The sequence below is a fragment of the Perognathus longimembris genome, chromosome 16 (assembly GCF_023159225.1).
Source record: "Perognathus longimembris pacificus isolate PPM17 chromosome 16, ASM2315922v1, whole genome shotgun sequence".
NCBI classification, from domain to species: Eukaryota; Metazoa; Chordata; class Mammalia; order Rodentia; family Heteromyidae; genus Perognathus; species Perognathus longimembris.
The window spans coordinates 25,777,366-25,803,864 of record NC_063176.1 but is presented as its reverse complement, the minus strand read 5'-3'; the positions used below and the strand labels follow the sequence as shown (position 1 = coordinate 25,803,864).

The following is a 26,499-nucleotide window of genomic DNA, read 5'->3' as shown; positions in this document are numbered from 1 at the left end:
AGCACTGTGTGTGTCTTTCAGATTTCAATATTTCCTTCTGAAACCACAGATGCCATCTTTGCCAGAAGTTTGTGGATGTCTCTGAGGTTTACTTAGAATACATTTGTTGGAAGAGATGGCAGAGGAGAAAGATGGAACAGAAAAAATTGCTAAATGGGAAATTATAAAAATGAAATTTTGAAGTAGGTTTATTTTGAGAGTGTCGACAAATATTTACCAGATGCCTACTATTTATGAATGAAAATACATAGTGATATTTAGCACATGGTAAAAAAGTAAGTCATCACATGAGAACCATGATACTACATGAGGCAGAATGCTGATAAGAGGAATGGAGAATGAGGCGCAGGTTAGCTCTAGTTTTTATCATTAACTGCATCACCTTTTTTTTTTTTAAACTTGTGCCAGTGTTGGGGTTTGGAGTGGGGGCCTTGGAACCTTTCTACCACTTGAGCCGCAGCTCTATTTACAGCTTTTTAGTGGTTAATTGGAGTCTTACAGACTTTCCTGCCCAGACTGGTTTCGAACTGCAGTCCTCATCTTATCCTTCTCAGTAGCTAGGACTACAGGTGTGGCCGCCAAGGCCCAGCTTGCACCATGTTCTTGAATGCAAGTTAATAAGACTTACTAGACCTTAGTTTTCTCATCCATAAAGTGAATGATTATACCCAATAATTTTTGAGGGCATTTTTTCCCCTGTGATTTTGTACACATAATATTTTAATGAACAAATTGTGATAGGTTTGGGTATTTTTTTTGAGACACTGGTTTATTTTTGATAATTATGAGACAAGAATAAGGTCCATCTCAACTATTAAGAGCATTTTTTACTAACTCTTTCTATTTAAAGTCAATGTTTTTCTTTTATTTATTTTTTCTATATTCTTATCCTCTTCTGAAGACTTCTAGAGCATTCTTAGATTTGATTCAGATGTTTTCTTTCTATATACTCTTATAGTGTATTAATAATACCCTTGTACTATAGTAATAATACTTTTTTGGCCTGTTTATTGTCTATTTATTTTACCTTAGTTTTTTTTCTAGGGTTACTATATTAAGTCACTGGTTCTGAATAGCTCTCACTCCTTATAACTTCCTGACTTTGACCTTATTAACTGTGTTACTTGGGACAGGTCTCTGAGGCTCATAAAAGATGTTTTAAGGGGTTGGGAATGTGGCTTAGCAGTAGAGTGCTTGTGTAGCATGCATGAAACCCTGGGTTCACTTCCTCAGCACCACATGAACAGAAAAAGCCAGAAGTGGAGCTGTGGCTCAAGAGGTAGAATACTTGAGCAAAAAGAAGCCAGGGACAGTGCTCAGGCCCTGAGCCCATGCCCCAGGACTGGGGAAAAAAAATCATACATATACACACACATATACATATATATTATAATATATAATATATAATATATATTATATATAATATATAATAATATTATAATAATGCAACATTTAAAAATCATCTATACAAGTTACATATTACAATATAAATAATAAATGTATAAACTTATAAACTACTGAAGTCAAAAGAAGACCTTTTACCTTTATGTATGTGTATAGATACATACATATATAGATATACATATATCCATATATGTATAACTTATGTATATACACACATATATAGATATACATCCATCTATAGATATATATCTATATTTTTTCCCGGTGTCATTTCTAGCACTTGAACTAGGTGGGCATGGTCCCAGAGCTTTTGTGCTCAAGGCTAGCATTCTGCCACTTGAGCCACAGTTCTACTTCCAGCTTTTTGGTAATTAGTTGGAGATAAGAATCTCATGAACTTTTCTCTCGGGGCTGGCTTCAAACCATGATCCTTAGATTTAGCCTCCTGAATAGCAAGGATTAGAAGTATGAGCTTGCACCTGCCAGTTTTTATAATTTTTGAAGAAATATTCCACTACTATTTAAAAATTTCATTAGGGAAAATTTAAAACATGCAAAAATAAGCAGAGTGAATCTGGGTTTGGTGGTATGCCTGTGGTCCCAGATACCCGGGGGTAGAGATGGGAGAGTCAAGGTTTGAGGCTAGCCTGGGGACAAAGTTAGCGTGAGACCTCTCCTGAAACCTACAGAAGAGCTTGGGGTATGGCTGGTAGACCAGTTCATTCCTTTGGATCGCAAAAAAACAAAAAACAAAAACCCAAACAAACCCCCACAGAAACAAAAGATAACAGAAAAATCAACAAAACCAACTGATATAAAGAATCCCTTTATGTTTACTATGCATATTTAATAAGTTACCAGGTCTTCCCCAGGTCATCATTTGTATATATTTCAGCAACTTTCTTTTTAAGCCTTTACTGGAAATCAAATCCCAGGTGATATGTAATTTATTTAAATATGTAATCCTAAGTCTATAAAGAGGAAAGAGGCAAAGTAACATCACTTAAAAAAGGAAAATTCCAGTTAATAATTATCCATACAGTATTGATTTGAATTCTCTTTTTCTATTCCATTTTTATTGTTATTATAAAGGTGATGTACAGAGGAGTTAGTTACATAAGTCAGGTAAAGAGTACATTTTTTCTTTATTATTAGTATTTTTGTTTTTATGGTTTGTGCCTTGTTCTTTATTGTTTATTTTTAATTATTATTATTTATTTATTTTGCTAGTCCTGGGGCTTGAACTCAGGATCTGAGCACTGTCCCTGAGTTGCTTTTGCTCAAGGCTAACACTCTATCACTTGAGCCTCAGCACCACTTTCAGCCTTTTCTGTTTATATGGTATTGAGGAATCAAACCCAGGGCTTCATGCATGCTAAGCAAGCATTCCACCACTATGCCACATTCCCAGCCCTTTATTATTATTTTTTTGTTTAAGTGATACTTAGGAATCAAACCCAGGGCCTCATGCATGCTAGGCAAGCATACCACTAAGCCACATTCCCAGGCAAGAGTACATTTCTTTTTGGATAATGTCTCCCCCCTCCTAGATTTTCCCTCCTATCCCCACTCACAAGTTCTCTAGTTCATTTTCAACATGATATCCAGCGAGTGCCATTGCTGCATTTGTTCACCCTTTGCCCCTCCATTTCTTTGCCTTGAACTCTTTTTCAAAAAATTAATTTATTAAAAAAAAATTTTTTTTTTTGCCAGTCCTGGGCCTTGAACTCAGGGCCTGAGCACTGTCCCTGGCTTCTTTTTGCTCAAGGCTAGCACTCTGCCACTTGAGCCACAGCACCATTTCTGGCCGTTTTCTATATATGTGGTACAGGGGAATCGAACCCAGGACTTCATGTATATGAGGCAAACACTCTTGCCACTAGGCCATATTCCCAGCCCTAAAAATTAATTTATTGTCAAAGTGATGTCCAGTGGGTTTACGATTTCATATGTAAGGCAATGCATATCTTATCCATCTTGTTACCTCCTCCCTCATTTTGTTTTGAATTCTCTTGTCCATTGTAAACATTGTTCATTTGATTGGATATGGAGTTGCAGCACTCACCTCCATTGCAAATGGTTCCTTTTCAAATCTAAGTCTGACTGTGCAGCCTAGGCTGGCTGAGTCCTCCTGCCTCAGCTTCCTTCCTGAGTTTTGAGGTTACAGTACCTTTTATTCCTCAAAATTTATTTGATGAAGAGATGGGGTCATTGTCTTATAGATACACATTTTCCTGATTACATTCCTGTGAGCTGTTTTAATATTTTCATCTGTCCTTTGTATTTCTTGGTAACTGGTGCCAGGAGTTGGGTCCAGAGAGTTAATCATATTCAAGATCTTTTTTTGGGGGAGGTCTAAAGATTTAGACATGCTGATATGCTGAGACATCTGTCTCTGCATGCATCCTTTAGTATCTACAACATCTGGCTGTCTGTTTTTGTGTGGATAAAGCCTGGCACACCAATGGCAATGGGGTCAGGGTTTGGGAATTTCTTTTCTATAGGGAGGCAGTTAATATATATGTTTGTGTACTTAACCATGTTCAGTAACACCACATAGGGTTATTTACTCAGCTTGTGACAGGTATCATCCTGTTCTCTTTTCTTCCTGAGACTGCCTCCTAAGTGGAATCATACAGTTATAGAACTTATACTTTCACTTGTAGCATTTTTCCCCCAGCATAACGTCTTTGAGGTCATCTATGTTGAAGCATGTGTTAGAATTTCAATCTTTTTTTAAGGCTGAGTGATTCCATTATTCGTAGATACCACTTTAAAAAAAATCCATTGATGTATTCTACCTTTGAATTGTGGAAAATGCTATTGTGTGTATTACAGTGTGCTACACTCTTATTTTTATAATAAAGTTTCTAAATGTAGTCTATGCTAAAAAGGAGACGATTATCTAAGAGTGTGAATACCAGCAAGTAAGGATCATTGTTGGCCCTCTCAGACATACTGTATTACTTGTCAATCTATTTAGGTGAACTTTCTGAAACCACTCCTCCACTGGGTTTGGAACTCAGGACCTCATGCTTTCTAGAAAGGCACTCTACTACTTGAACTATGTTGCTAGTCTTCTGTTAATAACGGTTCTCTGTTATACTTAAGCCAATAGTTACTTATACTTTTAGTTCTTTATTTTGTGTGTGTGTGTGTGTGTGTGTGTGTGTGTTAGTATGTTTGTGTGTTTGTGTGCCAGCATTCTTGTCTTAGGACTTAAGCTCCGGGCCGGGATGCCATCTAGCACTTTATCATTTGAGCCATAGCTCTACTTCCAGCTTTTTGGTGATTAATTGGAGGTAAGAGTCTCATGGACTTTTCTGTCCAGGCTGGTATCAAATAGTGATTCTCAGATCTCTCAGCCTTCTGAATAGCTAGGATTATAGGCATTGAGCCCCTAGCCCCCAGCTGAAGTTCATTTATTTTATTTGTGATAATTTAACAATTATTCTAGGATGAAATTTAGTTTTGTATTATATGTAATAATTTCATGGTTTCAAAGTCCAATCTCAAAACAAAGTATATCCAAGGGAGTCTGAATTTCACTATTTTCTTCCTTTTTCATAAGTAATTCTAAGCTTAAATTTTTTTTTAATTTAAAAAGGTTGTGTATTTTTGTTTGTTCTCTCTCTCTTTCTCTTTCTCTTTCTCTCTCTCTCTCTCTCTCTCTCTCTCTCTCTCTCTCTCTCTCTCTCTCTCTCTCTCTCTCTCTCTCTCTCTCTCTTCCCTTTGGTGCTAGCCCTGGGGCTTGAACTCAGGACCTGGGTACTCTCCCTGAACTTTTTTGCTGAATGCTAGCACTCTACCACGTGAGCTACAGCTCCACAGTTGCTGTGTTTTGGTGTTTAATTAGAGATAAGAGTCTCATGGACTTTCCTGTTGGATTGGTTTTGAACTGCAGTTTTCAGATGTCTGTTTCTTGACTAGCTAGGATGACAGGCATGAACCACCTGGCTTATTTATCCTTCTTAAAAATATATATGGTAGGGGCTGGGAATATGGCTTAGTGGTAGAGTGCTCATCTTGCATGCATGAAGCCCTGGGTTCAATTCCTCAGAAGTGGCGCTGTGGCTCAAGTGGCAGAGTGCTAGCCCTGAGCAAAAAGAAGCCAGAGACAGTGCTCAGGCCTTGAGTCCCAAGCCCCAGGACTGGAAAAAAATTATACATATATACATACATACATACATATATATATATATATATATATATATATATATATGGTAGAATACTGTGGCCAGCATAGTGGTAATCCCAGGTATATGGGAGGCTGGCCAGGCAAAAGCAAGTGTCTGAAAGATAACTAAGTCCAAAGGGGCTAGGGATATGGCATAAGCAGTCAAATAATGTTTTGTAAGCACAAGACCCCAAGTTAAAGCCCCAGGACAACTAAATTAAAAAGAAAAAATAAACAGTAGGATACTATATACCTTTCCTTGACATATTCTTTTTCTTTTTTTGGCCAGTCCTGGGGCTTGGACTCAGGGCCTGAGCACTGTCCCTGGCTTCTTTTTGCTCAAGGCTAGGACTCTGCCACTTGAGCCACAGCGCCACTTCTGGCTGTTTTCTGTATATGTGGTGCTGGGGAATTGAACCCAGGGCTTCATGTATACCAGGCAAGCACTCTACCACTAGGACATATTCCCAGCCTCTTTGAAATAGTCTGAGGACTATTTCTTAATAGGTTATTACTTATCTGTTTTTATAGCCATGTAGTATCTCATTGAGTAAACATGCCATAGTTTATTTCAATGGTTCCCAATAGATGGGGATTTGGGTGCATTCTAATCTTTTGTTAACATAAACTGTTAAACTGAATTTCTGTCATCTGTCATCTATAATGATATCTATAATTTTATAATTTTGTACATTAGAGGTAGATTTGCAGGGTCAAAGCTAAAAGAGTTTGTGTTTTTATTAACTATTGCCAGATTCATCCTGTAAGGTTTGCCAGAGAGGAAACCGGCCACATGGTTCAAGCAGAAAGACTTTTTTTGGGGGAAAGCAGACTGCCAGCTCACACAAGATGGAGGCCTGGGAAGATAGAGGGGAAGGAAGAAGGGAAAAAAGAGAGAAAAGAGCAAGAGAGAGTAAGAGAGAAGAGCAAAGAGAACGGGGACTGTGTTGAGCTGGATTATATAGGAAAAGATGGGAGATATGGCCAGGAGGATTGGATGTGACCTCAGAGAAGGAGGAGGTCACTGCCTCCAGGTGTGCCAGTTACCTAGGTAACTCAGGTACTAGGTGCAAACTTAAACAGGTGGGGGCATCTGCATGAAGCCCTCCTGAGGGTGGACCTAACATATCCTAAGGAACATGGCTATTTTCTCCACCTCTCTATATCTTTGTCAACAAAGTATGTTAAATTTTTTTTTCAAAGAAATTTCATTCTAGTATTAATTTCCATTCTTCATTATGAGGGAGATTGAGTACCTTTTCATTGTGAGAGTACCTTTGTATATTTTTCTGTTAACTATTTCTTTAGGCCTTTCTTTAGGTCTGTTGTTTTCTACTTTGTAAGCTTTTTACATATTAGGACTATCAACCTTTTATATTTCTTTTTCTTCACAGAGATACTCACTAATCTGCTTTCCACCTTCCTCATTTTTCCCCTCAATCTTTTATTTACTTAGCTAGTTAGTTGGTTGGTCGGTTGGTTGTAGGGCTTGAAGCTGAGAGCCTGTGCACCGTCCCTGAGCTCTTTTGCTCCAGTCTATTGCTCTTTGAGCCACAGTTTCACTTCTGGTTTTCTGATGGTTGATTGGAGGTAAGAATTTCACAGACTTTCCTGCCTGGGCTGGCTTCAAACCGCTATCCTCAGAGCTCAGCTTCCTGAGTAGCTAGGGTTATAGATGAGAGCCACCGGCATCTGGCTCTTATTTATTTTTCTAGCTAAGTGATCATTCTGTAATGAGTTCTAGGCCAGAGGCCCAACTCCAAGGCCTCCAGTATGTCAGTTCTGGCTCCTTACTCCAGGATGATGAAGGCCAGAGAAAGGAGATTTATTTCATAGCAGGACATCCCTCATCTTAGGGATACAGACATAAACTTTAAGTAGAGGAAGAATTTTGGCAGGAGAGAGGTATGCATAATTAAGCATTTCCCACTGGAATATGGCCTCCCTGATCATTATCTCAGTTCTGGTTCTGCTAGGAGTTCTGGGGAAGTTGTGTCAGTGTCATCATTTGAGATGAGCAATCTGGTTGCCTTGAGAGGATTATTCCTGCTCTAAGGTGCAGCTTCATCATTATAAAAATTGCCCTTACTTGGAGGAGGTCTGTTCTACAAGTTCTAATGTTCATCGGGATAGGTTTTAATCTGTACCATAGAGATGCCAATGATTAGTCTTTCCCTTGCTGGAACCCCAAGGTGATTGTAGGAAAGAGTCCCAACAAAAGATATAAAATGGATGCAGGCATACCTAACCTTTCTCTTGCTTCTGGAGACTAGGCTGTACACTCAGTGCTTTCTAACCAGAGAAATTGCTAAGCTACCTGTTAAAACTTGGTATTTGATAGCTCAACTTGCATAACTTAGACTTATTCTATTTCTTTAAATATGCCCCAGGTAAAACTTGACTTTACCCATATTATTGCTGTTTTTATGCTCTTTTCATCATGTAATGGCATGACCATTTTCATAGTTGACAACTGAAGTGACCTTTTGTGGCTCTATTTATTATTAGTTTAATAAGTACTTGTTGAATATCTTCCAGGATTTAAGTACTTATAATCCTAGCCTTCTAGGAACTAATGGGGAATCCCATAGTAAACAGGTATAAATGTGTGGTTACATAATTAAGAGAGAACTGAAGGGTTAGAGTCTTTATTAGATTGGAGAGGTTATATATTGCTTTTTTTATTAAATGATATTTAGTTTGAGAGTGGAAGAATGGTTCAGGTAGCCTGCTGGTCAAAATCAGTTGTTAGACTTAAGAAACAGTGTGGAAGGATGCCAGGGCAGGAAAGGAGATGAAAAGGTCAGTGTGACTGTCTGGTAAGGAGAGAAGTGGAGAAGGAATGTTCTGTCATCTGATTTACTTTAATGATCGGTACTTGGGAGACTGACTGGGGAGGATCTCTAGTGCCAGGCCAGCCTGGGCTGTATAGTTTAGGCCAAATAGGCTGGGTACACAGCGAGACTCTGTCTCCAACCATGATGATCCATGAAAGGAAGTGCATGGTTGGCAGATTTGTTCAGTTGTGAAATTCTTTTCAGTCTACTTCAAGTCTTCACTAATTCATGTGTGTGTGTGTGTGTGTGTGTGTGTGTGTGTGTGTGTGTGTGTGTGTGTGTTCGCATTCCCAGGCTTCAACTTGTGGCCTGGGTGCTGTTCCTGAGCTGCTTTTGCCTAAGGCTAGCGCTCTACCACTTGAGCCATAGCACCACTTCTGGCTTTTTATGAGTAGTTTATTGGAGATAAGAGTTTCAAGGACTTTCCTGTCTGGGATGGCTTCAGACTGTGATCATCTGATCTCAGCCTCCTGTGTAATGAGAATAACAGGTATGAGCCACCAGTGCCTGGCTTGTTCCTCATATTTTTATGCCCATTGCCTATTTCAGAAACATATTCTCAACTACTCAAATTTTTAAAACATTGATTCTGCCTCATCCAATCTGCTTCTCAAGTTAACTTAGAAATCACAGATTGCTTCATATGTTATTTCCTCTTCCAAAAAGTTATGGTAGCTCCTTCACAGAGAAATAATGAGGTCATATCTGTAATGGAAGACTTATTTTTTTAAAAGGCTTTTGGGTCTATTTTTGGAGAGACTACTTTGCTTTAGGCAACCAGGACTAATTGTTTTCTGCCTCTTAGCTCATTTTCAAATTTCCATGTTCCATCATGACATCTCTGCCCTCAGACCCCTGCCCTCCCCTACTTTTTTTTATTTCCTGAAGGCTCAGTCCTATTTCTTCACTCAGATCGTTTTCTTTCTTAACCTATGTAACATTTTCATTTGTTGATATGTCTGTTTTAAGATTCATTATAGTGTTTATTATATTAAAAACTTATTTATTTGGAATAACAAAGAACTGTATTTTTTCATTTCAGAACTGAGAGAGACTCAACTTTGTGGAGCTGTATGAGACTAGAGGAAATCATGTATGGAGCTCTCTTTTAAAAGAGTCTCAAGTACAATCTTAACAGATATCTTGCCTAGAATTATCAAATAATGACCGTTCAGAGTAAGATAGGGCTTACCTTTTGAAGAGGTCACTGCACTTCAAGTAATAATTAAGACTCTACATTGGTTTGACACAAGTATTGCTTCTATGGAGTATTAGAGTATTTTTATGACTGGAAGTAATGGCATATTTAGAGCATAAAATATCCCATTTCCATGGTGGTAGAGAATGGCTAAAGAATGTGGAGCATCATTCAAATTATACTGCACTTATTTGAGACTTTTTAGCATTTTCTAGGTTCAGTGTCTGTGTAATCTTTTTTATTAATTAAATTTTATTGACAAGGTGTTGTGCAAAGGGGGTACAGTTACATAATAAGGTAGTGAGTACATTTCTTGTGATATCTGTTGCACCCTCATTTTTCTTTCCCTTCCCTAGTTCAGGTAGGCATATATACAATATCCAGTGTAGTCTGTGTAATTTTTGATGAAGATTAGTGTACCTGGTTCTAACCCTTGAGTGTTACATTTCTGTTGTGAAGAGAAAGGTGCAACTGTGTACAGCTTGCAGAATGATTTTTTTTTTTTTTTTTGGCCAGTCCTGGGCCTTGGACTCAGGGCCTGAGCACTGTCCCTGGCTTCTTCCCGCTCAAGGCTAGCACTCCGCCACTTGAGCCACAGCGCCGCTTCTGGCCGTTTTCTGTATATGTGGTGCTGGGGAATCGAACCTAGGGCCTCGTGTATCCGAGGCAGGCACTCTTGCCACTAGGCCATATCCCCAGCCCTGCAGAATGATTTTTAAGTACTTTTTTTTTTAACCCTTTGTGGTGTTGGAATTTGAATTCAGGGCATGCTAATCAAACATTTATCCATAAGGCACATCCTCAACTCTGGTACTCATCTTTAAAAAAATCTCTTTTCTGCCAGGTGTTGTTGGCCCACATCTGTAATCCTAGCTACTCAGGAGGCTGAAATGTGAGGACCAGGGTTCAAAGCCAGCCCACATATGAGAGGACATCAGACTTATCTTCAATTAACCACCAAACAGACCTGCCTTGTTAGCCATGCTAGCCTTGAGCATAAAACTCAAGTCCTGAGTTCTAGCACACATATACATACACACACACGCATACACACACACAAACAAACAAAAAATTCATTTTTCCTTAATTCCTTTCTGTTCCTTGTTTTCGGCAATTGAAGTTAAAAAAATCACTTTGAGTTATTGGATCAACTATCGTAGTTCCATTATGTTTTTTTCTTGTGAGGTAATTTCTCTGAAATTGTAAGCAAATGGTGAAATTTTTATGTTGTAGTTTTCAACATATGTAGTTTTCAAACATAAATCTCTTAGTTTATTTGGATCACCTCTTGAGTTAAGTGGCTACTTTTGTTTTACAGAGGGTGATTATATGGTACTTTTGGTTCTATACCGAATGGAATTTACTTTTGCTACCTGAAATATGGTAGAGACTAAACCTTTGAACCTATTTAAAAAGTAAGTTTCTTGAAATCATACTTACAATATTTTGGTTGTTATTTTCAGGTAAAATGTTTCAATGAACATTTTAAAGGAGCCTTGCTAAAAATTAAATTAGGATATCAAGGCTTAGTTTGTGGAATATGATTTTGTTTTAAAAATTATCTTGAACCATAAGTTGTTTATAGGTAAGAATCAATTTATCATTTGGAACTGTGGTCTTCAATCATAATACATTTAGTTTAGAGTGATGTAAGTCTTTATTTTTAAAATGCAGAGTCTATAAGACCAAAAATATTTCACATACCTCATGGATTGGCACAGGTTTATGAAAGGCTTAAAAGATAAGGTTGTCATGAGTAAAATATTGCATTCTGGGTAGGATTTATGTAAGTAGGAGTGATGGTGAAGAAACCTGATGAGGTTGGAGAAATGACTCAGTTCCCTAAGTTGCCCTCTCCAAACCTCATTTCCTTTCCCATTTTAAGTCACACAGGAGAATTACAGCATTAATTCACAAGACCAGTATAAAGATAAGCTAGTATGTTTTTGTGTGTGTGTGTGATAATCATGTTTTTACCACTTGGGAACTTTTTTCCATACCCTTGTTCTTAGGGGAGTTTAGGGGCTGTATCATCTCTGAGCTAGGTGAGTCCCACGCCACCCCACATTCTTTAGGATATGGAATCTCCCCCCCCCCCATTTCTTTATTGTTAAAGTGATGTACAGAGGGGTTACAGTTTCATATGTAAGGCAGTGAGTACATTTCTTATCCAACTTGTTACCTCCTCCCTCATTTTCCCCCCTCCTCCCTTCCCCATCCCCCCATGAGTTGTACAGTTGGTTTACACCATATAGTTTTGTAAGTATTGCTGTTGCATTGACTTTTCTTTTTTTTTTTTTTGGCCAGTCCTGGGCCTTGGACTCCGGGCCTGAGCACTGTCCCTGGCTTCTTCCCGCTCAAGGCTAGCACTCCGCCACTTGAGCCACAGCGCCGCTTCTGGCCGTTTTCTGTATATGTGGTGCTGGGGAATCGAACCTAGGGCCTCGTGTATCCGAGGCAGGCACTCTTGCCACTAGGCTATATCCCCAGCCCGCATTGACTTTTCTTTTTATCCTTTGTCTCTCAGTTTTGATATTGCCTTTCCCTTCCTTAGTTCCAAAACACATATATTCAATATCTAGGGCACTAAAATCAGTTGTAGTGATATCAGGGGTAAAACCATGGGGAAGAAAGACAAAAGAAAAAAGGCATAATTTCACATGGTATGTTGAAAATAACAACAACAATGATAAACCACTTCTTTCCATAACTTGGAGTTCATTTTGCTTAGCATCATCTTATGTGTTCATATGGACATAGCTATTGAGCTATTGTAATCTTCTGCTAGGACTATCCTAGATGTGTAATAGTTATTCCCAATGAGGAAACCATAGAGTCTTATGTTTCTTTGAGTCTGGCTTACTTCATTTAGTATGATTTTTTCCAAGTCCTTCCATTTCATATGGATGGGGCAATGCCATTCTTCCTGATAGAGGCATAGAATTCCATTTTGTATATGTACTACATTTTCTTGATCCACTCATCTACTGAGGGGCATATGGATTTGTTGGCTATGGACTCTTATATTTATTATTTGTGTGCCTTACTATCTAGAGTAAGGCTTCATTGTATTCAATTAGGCTGTCTTCATATATGTTTCTGTACTTGGCATTAGGTTTCTAGAAAGCTTTAAAAGAATAGCTTTTGCCTTTTTGCTTTACTCTGATAAATCTTCCAATTAACATGTCTACCCTAATGTGATTTACATATATATTCAACTTTTTTATTAATTAAATTTTATTGACAAGGTGTTATGCAAAGGGGGTAGTTACATAATAAGGTAGTGAGTACATTTCTTATGATATCTGTTACACTCTCATTTTTCTTTCCTTCCCTAGTTCAGGTAGGCATATATATAATATCCAGTGTACCAAAATCATATATAGTAGCCATGTAGGGTACACCAAAGGAAATTCACCTAGAACATTAAACGTAACGACAACTATATTCAACTTCTTGAGAAGAGGTGCATAACCTAAATTGGGTCTTGGACAGGAAATAACATTCAAAAGGTTTGTTCAGATGACCCAGAACTCTACTGCACTGAGTTAGAGACCAAATATTTCTCAAAATAGAGTGAGAACAAAGCAAAAGGGGCACCTAGGGACTCAGGAGAACAGGAGTGATTTGAGTGAATTTTCATTTAAAATGGCAGAATTGATCCCTTTGTACTTTGTCAGATCTTCCTTATTATGTAACAGCAGCTGGCCTGAAATTCTGCAGCTGATTGAATTATCACATGCTTAAACTGTTAATAATGGTCTTTGGTAAGCATGTTTTCAGTTCAAAATTATTTCTAAGACTTGTAACTAATGGGAAGGTTTCTTTCCTTTATAAAGTTTTTCATTCTAATAGGCCTTACAGAAAAGGATTAGATGTTGTCTAAAACAAGTTTAAAATAAGAACTTTTCAATAACTTGTTGGTCATAATGCACTTTCTGTCTTTCCCTTTTTATTTTCACTTTAAAAAGGTACATTTATTATTTTTATAAATATTTAAAAGACATTGTTACATTTTATCCCTTGTTGAGAGACACTTTCATTTTTGTTTTGAAGTTCAAAATCATTATAAGAGCACAGTGATATTATAATTGCATTTGAGTGCCTCTTCTTATATATGTCCATATAACAATGGCTTATTCTTTTAAAATGTAAAATAAGGGGCTGGGAATATGGCCTCGTATACATGAAGCCCGGGGTTCGATTCCTCAGCACCATATAAACAGAAAAAGCCGGAAGTGGCGCTGTAGCTCAAGTGGTAGAGTGCTAGCCTTGAGCAAAAAGAAGCCAGGTACAGTCCTCAGGCCCTGAGTTCACACCCCAGGACTGGCAAAAAAAATGTAAAATAAGCCAGAGTGTCATATTTCTTTTTTAAAATTTATTTATTAATTGAATACAAATTTTTTTGACAAGGTGTTGTGCAAAAAGGGTACAGTTACATAGTAGGGCAGTGTGTACATTTCTTTTTCTTTTTTTCTTTTTTTTTTTTTTTTTTTTGCCAGTCCCAGGCCTTGGACTCAGGGCCTGAGCACTGTCCCTGGTTTCTTTTTGCTCAAGGCTAGCACTCTACCACTTGAGTCACAGCACCACTTCTGGCTTAAAAAAATTTTTTTTCTATATATGTGGTGCTGGGGAATCGAACCCAGGGCTTCATGTATACGAGGCGAGCACTCTACCACTAGGCCATATTCCCAGCCCAGTGTGTACATTTCTTGTGATATCTTACACCCTGTTTTTCTTTCCCTTCTCTAGGTCAGGTAGACATATATACAATACACAATGTATCAAGAACATATACAGTATCCACGTGGCCAAGCCCAAGAAAATTCGCCTAGGGCTTTAAATGTAATGTCAATATTAGACAATATGTCGACAGTAGTCTTATATGAACGTATATACATAGCTTTTGAGCTATTGTATTCCACTGAGAGGTCAATTTTTGACCTTTATATGTTGAGTAGTTGTTTGGTTTTAGTTACATACTGTTGGGTCGCTGCCCCAATCCTGTGGAAAATACCATTTGACAAGCAGTTTTTGGTTTCACAGACCTGGTCTCTACTGTCTCTCCGTCTCCCTTTCTTAACAGTCATGTATCAGGGAGATCATGCCCCTTTGTTTTCTGTGTTCTAGGCTTGTCTCACTCAACATTATTTGTTCAAGTTCTGACCATTTCCCTGCGAATAACAATATTTCACCATTCCTAATCACTATGTAGTATTCCATTGTGTATAGGTACCATATTTTTTGGATCCATTCATCTGTGGAGGGGCATCTGGGTTGTTTCCATATTTTGGCTATTGTGAATTGTGCCGCGATAAACATGGAAGTAGAGTGTCATATTTCTTAGTCCACTATTTTTTTCATTTCTCTATTTGTAAAGTTGGACATTTAAAAAAGTTGTACATTTGGGTTAAAAATGAAGTAATAAGCTAGGCTCTGGCGGCTTACACCTGTAATCCTAGCTATTCAGGAGGCTGAGATCTGGGGATCACAGTTCAAAGCCAGCCTAGGCAGGAAAGTTTGTGAGATTTTTTTTATCTCCACTTAACCACCAGAAAGCCAGAAGTGGAACTGTGGCTCAAAGTGGTAGAGCATTAGTGTTGACCAGAAAAGCTCAGGGACAGTGCCCATGCCCTGAGTTCAAGCACCACGACCAACAAAAACAACAAAAAAAAGTGATATGTATGTGAAGGACCTAACCTGGTTGGTCACATCCAGTAGACCTTAGTTAATCTGATTTTTTAGGGCATCATTTCTGAGGGTTCAGTGAATGAATTCTTAATTCTCTCCAGTATATGTAGTATTTTTATTCTGACTTAACCATTGTGAAAAATAAAGTTTACTTGTGGGGTGGGGAGAAAGCTTATTGGCTTTTATATGCAAGTTCTTTCAGTTACTGGCTGTGTACTAAAATGGAAAAGCTTTGCAACCTATTCTGTATGGTCATCTATGGTCACCACATTGATTTGCAGTGTTTAGTGACTACCTTTGCAATATGTTGCTTTCTGCATAGAGAATGATATAAATAAATTGCTGTTATCCTTTGCAAGTTATTCTACAGTGAGGGAACTGTCAAACACTGTAAATCTTACCCTGCACAATACTTACATACATGTGGGGAGGAGGCAACAGCAAGATAACCACTAATGGATTAGAGCCAGTAGCTGTTGTGCAACTTCCAGGATAGTGGTAGAGTCCAGCTCTGGAGCCCAGCCCTCTGGGAATCGTGACTTGGAGCCTTGCAGTCAAATAATACTGCTTATTGAGCCTGAGTTCAAGAAGAAGCCGCTTGTGTGATTCTAGATTGTCTTCTACTTAGTTTCTGGTAAGAAAGGCAGTGAATAATACTACTCCAGTGAAGCGTGTCATGGTCCTTCTCTGCCACTCAGATTGATGGCTATTCCCTCTGTACTGGTGGGGCCTAAGCAACTGCTCTTCCCAGAACACCTGAAACATACCACATGCCTATCTCTTCAGATTGTCCCCATGATGGCATCGTTCACTGCAGATTCCAGGTGCCCAAGTTGATTCTCAGTGAGTTCCCTTTCTCCCTGTGGCTTGGAAGGGCATCAGTGCCTTACTGTTGATTTTTAACTGTTAACTGTTCAGTAATTCCTTCTGACTTTATCAGTTCCTTAGAGAAATACTTAGAGACACAATTCCCACCTTTGCCACTCCCCACCCCCCTTCATTCTATTCTTTGGCCAGGGCAAAGCCCATTTTATTTTTATTTTTTGTTGTTTTTAATTTCTTATGTTCTTCATGAAGCAATTAATATTTAGAAACCCAAGGAAAGGTGAGAAATGTAAACTAAAGCTGAAATTTTAGAATTGTCCAATGTTAAAATAGATTATCATTAAAAAAAAAAAAAAGTTCTAGCAAGATTGCAGAGTGCTGGTGGCTCACACCTGTAATCCTAGCTACTCTTGAAGCTGAGATCTGAGGAACGCATTTGGAAGCCAACCAGGGCAAGAAAGTCCTGTGACTCTCTTATCTCCAACAAACCACCAGAAAACCACAAGCGGAACTGTGGCTCAAAGTGGTAGAGCACTGGCCTTGAACAGTGCCCCACGACCAACTACAAAAGAAAAAAAGAAAAGTGTTCCCTTTACAATACATCCTAGTAAAAGATGTGTTGTAAGGTAGTATTCTTTATTATACTGATGTTATTTGCACACCTGGGCACAAATAAAATGTTTTGGTGGCTCTGTTAATCTGAAAGTATTGTTTTGGAGGCGCCTAACTTGGTACCAGGATGAGATTAGACACCAAGAGAATTTGGATTATTTTATGTTGCCACATAATAAAATGGCTTATCAAATATTCATGTGGGCACATACAGAGGCATAATTGTATTCTTGTAATGCACAGTATAAATACTAATATTGTTTTGCCGAAGCTGCCTGGTATGCTGAAGCTGTGGTTTGGAAAAATGCATTGTAGTATATTTTTTATCTGTGGGAATTACTGGCAAGTGTAATTGAAAGGTTCTAAATGCTGTAGTTGTTTACTTCACTTTTGGTTTTGGCTTATTAAACATTTTGGGTTATATTATTTTGGTAATCATTGAATTGTTATCCTTGTAATCTTTATGGTAGAAGCTCAATCATAATTGTCTTGTAGAAGTTATTTTAAACATTAAATGTACTTCTAAAAATACGTTTAAAAATAAAATTTCCCCACTAACATAGTTTACAAGGTATTTAAATGGGAGAATAGTAGAGTTCCACTCTTCAGCTTAAACATTCAAGTTCTTGTTACCTCTATGCTTATTCCTTTTCCTGAGCTCATGATTTTATTGTATATTTACCTTGTCATAATGTTTCACCTGTAAATATTTCACTAAGTATTTAATTTTTTCTTTATTTTTCTTTTCTTCTTGATTATTATTTATTTGTGTCAGGGGCTTGGACTTGGGCCTACATGCTGTCCCTTAGTTCATTCTGTCTAGGATTGAGCTCTATAACTTGAACCACAGCTCCACTTCCAGCTTTTTGCTGGTTAAGTAGAAATAAGAGTTTCATAGATTCCCCTGCCTGGCATTGAATGGTGAGCCTCAGATCTAGGATTACATCTACTGGTGCTTGCCATTCACTATGTATTTCTGCATTCTGTATGTCTTTTTCATGCCATTTGAATAGCAGTAATAGTTGATGACTGTTCTTCAGGGAAAAATCAAAGCCATATACAAAGATTCCCAATCAAGGTATTATGTATCGTAGCAGAGAATTGAACCTGATGCTTAATATTAGCTGAATGATTAAATGATGATCATAATATCTTTGTAAAATAACATTTTAGCCCCTAGAAATTGTACACTGTAATTCCAACTGTATGAAATGTTTAATATTTATCTTTGATTAAAGTATTTAAAGATCTGAACAAAATTATCCTAAATTTAATTAAGCTATGATTTAATAGTGACAGTCTCTAGGTTATTGACACATTCTATTTATTACTTTTGTGGGAAATTGTAAGTTTAGTTGTCTGTGAGTAAATGTGATATAACATAAAATTGTTGCATCTACTTGTCATAGTCAACGACTATTTAAGTACTTTTCTTCTTTGACACAAAATTCTCACTGCAACCCAAGGTATTTTGTTACCTTATTGAATAGATGGAGCTACTTAGTCATAGAGAGATTGGAGGTACCTTTCTTTGTGATTAAGTACCTTGATAATTTGATTATGCCCTTCAGGATTTAGTCTCTGCTTTTAAATCTGTTATTTCTAACAATTGGAAAAAGATTATAAGTATTGTTTTCCCTTTTCTTATATATTAAAAATAAAACTCATGATAAGGTTGGTGGCTAAAAATAAAATCCATGATAAGGTTGGTGGCTCATACCTGTAAAATCCTAACTGAGGCTGAGATATGAGGATCTTGGTTTGAAGCCAGCTAGGGCAGGAATATCTTCAACTCTTTTATCTCCAAAAGCTGCAAGTGGAGCTGTGGCTCAAGTGGTAGAGCTATAAGTATAAAAAAAAGCTCAGGGACAGTGCCCAGGCCCTTGAGCTTGTCTTAGGGCCCCCTCCCCCACACAATTTGGTGACTGTTTAGTATATCAGCCATGTTTTCCTTTAAATATGTTTTCCTTTAAATTGATGGATAATGTTTCATTTTGTGAATATATTATGATTTTTTAACAGCTCCTTTGTTTTTTGTTCTTTACCTAAGATTCTCTTTTGCTCATAGGAATAATACTGTAGTGAACTTCTTTGAAAGCAAAGTTTTCTGTGCATTTTTGATGACCTCTCTAGAATGAGCTTTTAGAAGTGGCATTATTAATAAAAGATCATGAACATATTAAAGGCTTTCTGTGATACAAGTTGTGAGCTTGCAGGTGATAATTGCTTTTTTGTTCTGTTATTTACATTCTGGGATTTGTACCCTCGGCCCAAGGCTTGCCTAGCAAACTCTGCTACCACAGGAGCTATGTCCCTAGCCCCATTATTCTTCTTTAGAAAGGTTCTTTTCAGGCAATAAATCCCAGAGAAATAGATCATAAAAGTTACCAGTGGGAATCTGTACCTTCATAGTTTCTCTTATGGAAATCAGGTTTCTCCAAGCTTGCTGGAGGCATTAAAGAGAGAAAGGAGGAAAGATGGGCTTTGGAGATTAAGTTGTGGCCATTCAACTGCTTTATGACCTTGAGCTGCTGCTTAATTCTCCACCATTTACGATTTAGATTAGTAAATTTATTTCTCTTAAATTATTTATTTCTTTTAAATTGTTATAAAATCATAAGATATGCTTATGATTTCTAGATGGCTGATCCCTTCTGAGGATAAGCAAGAATTGAAAATTGTGATAGTTTTTTTAATAGTGATTTTTATTGTGTGTTCCTGTGACTTCTAAGACCTTATTTCTAAATTCATTGTGAGAAAACTACATTTAAAAGCAAAACCTTGAATGGGAAAAGAAGCACTTTTTAAGGGTCCAGAGAATAACAAAATTGGAAAAGGAAAATTGAGGATTTTAGAATTGGATTATTCTGGAAAACCCATGGCTGGTAATAGTTAATCTGATAGCTAGTAACTTATGAGAGGCACAAGAGGAAAAGATGAACATTTGATTCAAGTTTAAAGGCTATACTTGTTTGAACGAACAGAAAAAGAATTGTAGTTTTTTTTACTGTAAATAATTAAACTAAAATGATCTAATATATATGACATAGATAGTAATATAAGGAGTTTTAGTAGAGGCTTTAAATATTTATTTCTTTCCTTCTGGAGTTTGTACTTAGGGTCTCATACTTGGAAGATAGACACTACCACTTGAGTCATACTCCCACCCCTTTTCTTAGGTCTTTTAACCCATAATTAGTGGTTGGATCAGGAAGGCTCTCATTTCTGTGTGTGCAGGTTGGATGGAGAGATCTTCATTTTTCCTCTAGATTTGCAAAGGAATAACTTAAAATAACCTGAACTATAAGAATGTTAAGGGCTGGGAATATGGCCTAGTGGCAAGAGTGCTTGCCTCATATACATGAAGCCCTGGGTTCAATTCCACAGCACTACTTATACAGAAAACGGCTAGAAGTGGTGCTGTGGCTCAAGTGGCAAAGTGCTAGCCTTGAGCAAAAAGAAGCCAGGGACAGTGCTCAGGCCCTGAGTCCAAGTCCAAGCCCCAGGACTAGCAAAAAAAAAAAAAAAAAAAAAAAAGAATGTTAACTTCACAAGGCTGGGGTTGATTTTTCCCTCTTTTTTAGCAGATAGTTCTTCTCAGTAAATATTGATTGTAAATTTTTGTGTAGTATATGTGTAAATTTATGTATAGTGTACTGGTAGTAATGGATATTTAGAAGTTGGGGGCTAGAAGAATATTCTAGACCTATAAGCTGGAAGCACATGATTCATACTAGATTGCATCTACATTTGTCCAAAAATTTTCTAAATGGGAATATAGAGTAAAGAGCATTTATATGATACATTTTTGGTCAAATGCCATTATTTTTCTTTTCTTTGCCAACATAGAAATACAATAAGAAAATTATGCCAAAAATACATACCCATTGACCAGTACTTAAGAAAATTTGTACTCGGATGTTACTTTCATTTGATTCAATAAGGAAGCCTTTCTAGAAAACTTCGGAAAATTGTGAATGGAAAATTTGCTGATTGATTTTCTTAGGTCAAGTATTATGACAGCAACTGCTATTCCAGGTAAAAATGTAACATCAACAAAATGTAGACAAATTTACCTGCAGAGAACATTGCTTTATCAGCAAGAGATTTGAATTTGTTACTTTTTTTTTTGCACTGAAGCCCAATTATTCTATCCTCAGTATCATTATACAGCATTTTATCAGGTCATGTCATGTAATCTGTGATCATATTAGTCAGCATATACTTTAAAATTTCTATGGGAGAAGGTCCAAAAGAATAATTGAGAGAAGTTAAAATATAAATCCCACTTTTAAAAGGTATTAAAAAAAGGATAGCATTTTTAAAGTGGTTAGAGAAAAAGCAGATTAGGTAAAAGTTGGAAGTGTAGTACAACCATTTTCAGTTTTCTGATAATTAATTTTCATTGGTAAGAATATGAATGATCATAAGTTATTCTAATAGGTTTTTGTTTGAAAAATTTTAAACTTTTTCTTTCTTTTCCTTTTTGATACTGGGGATCAAACATTTGCCACTGAGCTACAACCCAGTCCTCTTCTAATAGTTTTTATCTGTCAGACTTAAAGGATATGTTTTAGATTTTTCATGTTTTATATAAAAATTTACTGCAGTTTGTGATTCCCATAATTGTTCTGGTATCACAGATAAAAGTGGTGATCTTTTAAAGCATATTTGGTGCTTGCATTCTTTCCCTCAAAGATGGCCATAATATTACATCATTTTAGATTTTTATATAATTTTCTTAGTCCTTGCAAGGTTACTAAAAAGCTTTAATAGAAGAGTAGGAATTGGCTTTCATGGATTCCATGTCTTGAAATGTATTTCTACTCAGTCGAAATACAGTGCATTTCTAGGTTAGCATGTATTCTGGTATTCAAGTATAACATAAAATACATTTTGAAGTCAAATTTAGATTCCCAGTTGAGATCTTTGAAGTAGTTTATCCACATCTATTTTATCCCATGTGATAATCTTTTTACCTTCTGTGTTAATCTTTTTTTCATTTTATAGGATTGTTAGCTTTTCTTTTCTTTTTTCTTTTATTTGCCAGTCCTGGGGCTTGGACTCAGGGCCTGAGCACTGTCCCTGGCTTCTTTTTGTTCAAGGCTAGCACTCTACCACTTGAGCCACAGCACCATTTCTGGCTTTTTCTAAATATGTGGTGCTGAGGAATTGAACTCAGGGCTCCATGTATGTGAGGCAAACACTCTACCACTAAGCCATATTCCCTACCCTGTGGATTGTTAGCATTTCTAACAATCTTTGCCTAAATATTCAGTGGGCATTATTCCTTTATGAAAAAGACTTTTTGTTAATTATATAATAAATAAACTGTTTTTGTTGTTGAGACAAAATGTGCCATGTACGTAACTTTCTTTTCTCCTCTTCAGGTTATGAAGTATTTCAAACAAAGTTATATATTGAGAATGCTGTAATGAACATCACTGAGATTCCTTTTCTCTTTGTGCTTCTCTATTTATTTCAAATTATTGTTTCCTATATTAATGTGTATTAGACATACCTACATTAGATGTCTTACTAAAATTAAAGCAAATACTGGTATTCATTTAATTATTCAAAAACTCCTTTTCAAAAATGAAATGAGGTTCATGTGTCATCTGATACATTTTATTTATTCTCTGGAGTGGGGAAAAGCAGGCCTTTCCTGAGGGACTGCATTTGATCTGAGATTCTTCAAGCATCGTGTCTGAGCTGCTGTTCTCTATTTGGTGCCTATGGAAACATCTAGATCTGTACTCTAGGAGGAAAATCTTGCCTTTTAAGCCTTCTGTTATTTAGCTATGTACAATTTTTCTCTTTGGTATTGTCAAATACTTAGGTGACCTTGTTTATTTGACCTTTCACTTTTTACATCAGAAACCAGAGCAATGGTCATGTGTACAACATAACTGCCTACAGGTAACCTCTCTGATTGTCCCTGTCATAAAAGTGCCATTAGAAAAATGGGAGTGGGGCTGGGGAGATAGCCTAGTGGCAAGAGTGCCTGCCTCGGATACACGAGGCCCTAGGTTCGATTCCCCAGCACCACATATACAGAAAACAGCCAGAAGTGGCGCTGTGGCTCAAGTGGCAGAGTGCTAGCTTTGAGGGGGAAGAAGCCAGGGACAGTGCTCAGGCCCTGAGTCCAAGGCCCAGGACTGGCCAAAAAAAAAAAAAAAAAAGAAAGAAAAATGGGAGTAAAACATACTCTACAGATAAAATGTTCTTCGAATCAGTTAAGTGAAAGAAAGATAATCCCATGTCATATAATATGTGTGGAGACACGATTAAAAAAAGAGACATTCAAGGAAACAGGAACACCCTTTCCCAAGTGGGAAACAGACAAAACCTTCCACATTTTCAGTGCTGCTAAAAATGATAATAACCTATAAAAAGAAAACCTCAGAAATAATACTTTCCATGCTAACTTAAAGGTGTATTTATCTTGGGAAGAGTGAAATGCTGAGAATTTGGTCTCCTGAAGAGGTATTGAAAACTTGGGACATAAATGCTGGAAACTCTTAAAATTAAACAGTTCTATGATAGTGTAGCTCCAGCAATAGTGGACACATAAAAATATGACTTTGGAACTTGCTATGTCCCTTAAGTAAGATGAAAGACCTAAGTATGGTGATAAGAATTAATCCTTGGAATTGTTGCTGTATTCCTAAAATTACATTGTACTCTAGTAGTGAGTGGTTGGGTTTGTGATTTGTCCCAAAAGACATGGTTGGGAAAAAAAAGTTTTAATCTCATTAAATGTTATTGCTCAATACATGATTGTACTGCAAGATAAGACTTTTTTTTTTTTTGCATGAGCTTATTTGAGGGATAAAAGACAAGCTAGCACAAGTAAATCAAGAATTCTGGCAGAGTATGGGTAACATTGTTAACAGATTCAGAAATATTTGATGGGGCAGTAGAAGATTGTAGCAAGTCTGAGTGATATAGATTATGTGAATAATTTAGTGTTGGTTTATATTTACTAGATCTAGAAAAATTTGGTCTTAGTTATGATTTAGTTATACATAGCTCTTGAGTAAATGGATTATTATAACTCGAACAAAGGAATTTCAAATTGAGAATTTTAAGTTCAAAGGTAGCATTTCAGAGAATAAACTTTTTCCTTGGGGTTGTATATTAAATTTTTAAGCAGGAAAAAATCCAGTAGGAAACTAGTGAGATGAATAGGAATTTCAATGCTGTTTTTAACATTTGGCACCTATAACTGTTAAAAATGCTAATACCTTTAATGTTAGTACAACATAGAATGTGCACCATCACATGTGAGTCCTTACACATGGTAAAAGGACAGATCCCTGTGGCCAGTGGGTTTATTTATTAGGCCTAATTACTTATAGGAACTGTTTTGCAAATCCATATTTTAGCAAATAAAACAGTAATGTATTAAATGTGTTTTTGAATAAGGCATTATCTGAGTTTAGGCTTTGGCTTGTTAAAAGTATTACAAAGAAATGGAGGGAGCATGTGGCTGGGGATGTAGCTTAGTGGTAGAATGCTTGCCTGGATTTAATCTTCAGCACCACATAAAAAGGAAAAACAGGCTGGGACTATGGCTTAGTGATAGAGTGCTTGCCTTGCATGCATGAAGTCTTGGGTTCGATTCCTCAGCACCACATATACAGAAAAAGCCGGAAGTGGCACTGTGGCTCAAAAAGAGCCACAGTTGAGCAAGAAGAAGCCAGGGACAGTGCTCAGGCTCTGAGTTGAAGCCCCAGAACTGGCAAAAAAAAAAAAAAGAAAAAAAGAAAAAAAAAGAAAAACTAGATTGGAAGAGATTTAAGGGTTTTGTTTAGATTTGGATTAAAAAAAAACTATTTAAGACACTGAGGAATTTGAGCACTGATTGGTAGGAATAAGAAGTTATGATGACTTAATAGCCAGTTAAATCTGACTTAAGTACTTACTGAATTATTAACAAACACTTGGAGGTATGGGATGGTTCAGAATAGAGGTCTGTGAAGATATAAATGGAAGATGATTTGCTGTGACTTACAATGAAACTGGGAATAATGGGTGTTCATGTTAGTATTCTCAGTAATGTTGCATGTTTGAAATTTGTTGTAGACAAACAAAAAATGTAATATGCTAGTATTGGCAGATGGTATCTTCAGCGTAAGCAACTGTTAAGGTAGTCAGAAGGATGGATATATAGCTCAAATGTTCTTATAAACATACCTGATATCCAAATGTTCAATTTTGTTTTTCTTCATAGCTGAAGCCATTTATTTGAACCTTGGATGACTGGCTTCTAAATACTTAATTCTGAAAACTGCTCAAGTCATAAAATCAGGATTAGATGATCCAAGTGAACACCAAGAAACTACAGCCTCAAGTGACACGGTAAGATTGTAGTAAATATTCTGAAGGCTAAATAATGGTGAAGATCTAAAATGATTTTGAGGGCTGGGGATATAGCCTAGTGGCAAGAGTGCCTGCCTCGGATACACGAGGCCCTAGGTTCAATTCCCCAGCACCACATATACAGAAAACGGCCAGAAGCGGCGCTGTGGCTCAAGTGGCAGAGTGCTAGCCTTGAGCGGGAAGAAGCCAGGGACAGTGCTCAGGCCCTGAGTCCAAGCCCCAGGACGGCCAAAAAAATAAAATAAAATAAAATAAAATGATTTTGAAATGTCGTTTTACCTTCTTTTAGAAAAAAGCTTCTTGATTACTAGGTTTTCATGACTGAAATGCCTGAGATAAACTAATTAGTTAAGTGTCAAGGTTTATTCTGGCTGATAGTTTTGAAGTTCCAGGCTGTGTACAGTTTGGGGCCTGCAGTGGGGCAGCACGTGATGATAGAAGTGCAGGGAGGGCTGGAGCAGATCCACTCACCTAATGGCCAGAATTGAAAAAAATAGAGTGAGCCAGGACCCACATTTCTCTTAATAGGCATTTCCCCCATGACGGCTTTTCCACTGGGACCTCCCTCTCAAAGGCTCTACCGTCTCTCAGTATTACCAAGCTTTAGGCCAAACTTTTAATTTGTGGCACATGTGGGCCTTTGGGGCCATTGAAGATTCAGCCTACAGCAAGTTCTATTCTATGTTGTGATCATGTAAATGAGTGGAAATACTGGTAGGTGAGCAGAGTTTATGGCCTTTTGTCTTCAGACTTGTCTAGTAATGGGCATACTTGTTGGAATGCCATGCTTCCATGAAAAGGAATATGGTTTTGAAGATACATTGCATACATGAACTGCTTTGTTAAATGTCCAAAAATCTTCAATACATAACCTATAAAAATGAAGCAAAGTGAGGGAAGGGGTGGGATGGGAAGGATGGGCAAGAATGTTGAAAGGGGTAACACTGATCAGGAGGTGTTGTGTTCATAACTGCTTGGTTGAATGGCAACTCTTAAAGCTAATAGCAATATTTTAAAAAAAATTCTCTCACCAAAAAAAAAAAAAGAAAAAAAAAGATGCTTACTAGGAGTCAGCACCTGTAAAGATGGGGCGTGGGATAGGAAGTTGATTGGGCAGAGGAATCGGAACTCCAGTGCAGGCGCAACTGAGGCCAACCCTTTAGGGTCTGTGGTAGCTCTGAGAGTTGATTTCCCTTAGCAGTAGGCTTGGAGACACATCTCAGTGCCTTTGTGTCTTGCACCGATCATTGTACTAGCTGCTCTGCCAATATTTGTTGAATAAAGGAAATCTGAGAAAAACCATGTGTTCCCCTCAGGGACATCTGTTTAGAGCCCCTCCAGTCTTAGGGTACCTTATCCTTCAGCTTCAA

General features: G+C 37.3%; 1 protein-coding gene and 1 long non-coding RNA gene across 9 annotated transcripts in view; both read left to right on the top strand.

Moving 5' to 3' along the window:
* Window positions 1-13,917: 13,917 nt before the first annotated feature.
* On the top strand, window positions 13,918-24,767 carry LOC125364635. Its single transcript, XR_007213546.1, has 3 exons — window positions 13,918-13,956; window positions 17,626-17,633; window positions 24,524-24,767. It is a non-coding gene; the product is annotated as an uncharacterized LOC125364635 (long non-coding RNA).
* Window positions 24,768-24,978: 211 nt separating this feature from the next.
* The window catches only part of Fryl (FRY like transcription coactivator), a 166,340-nt gene continuing 164,819 nt past the window's right edge, over window positions 24,979-26,499 (top strand). For all 8 annotated transcript variants that reach the window (XR_007213545.1, XM_048364235.1, XM_048364232.1 and 5 more), the window contains exon 1: window positions 24,979-25,108. The gene's annotated coding sequence lies outside the window, so the exon portion shown is untranslated. The remainder of the gene's footprint in view (window positions 25,109-26,499) is intronic.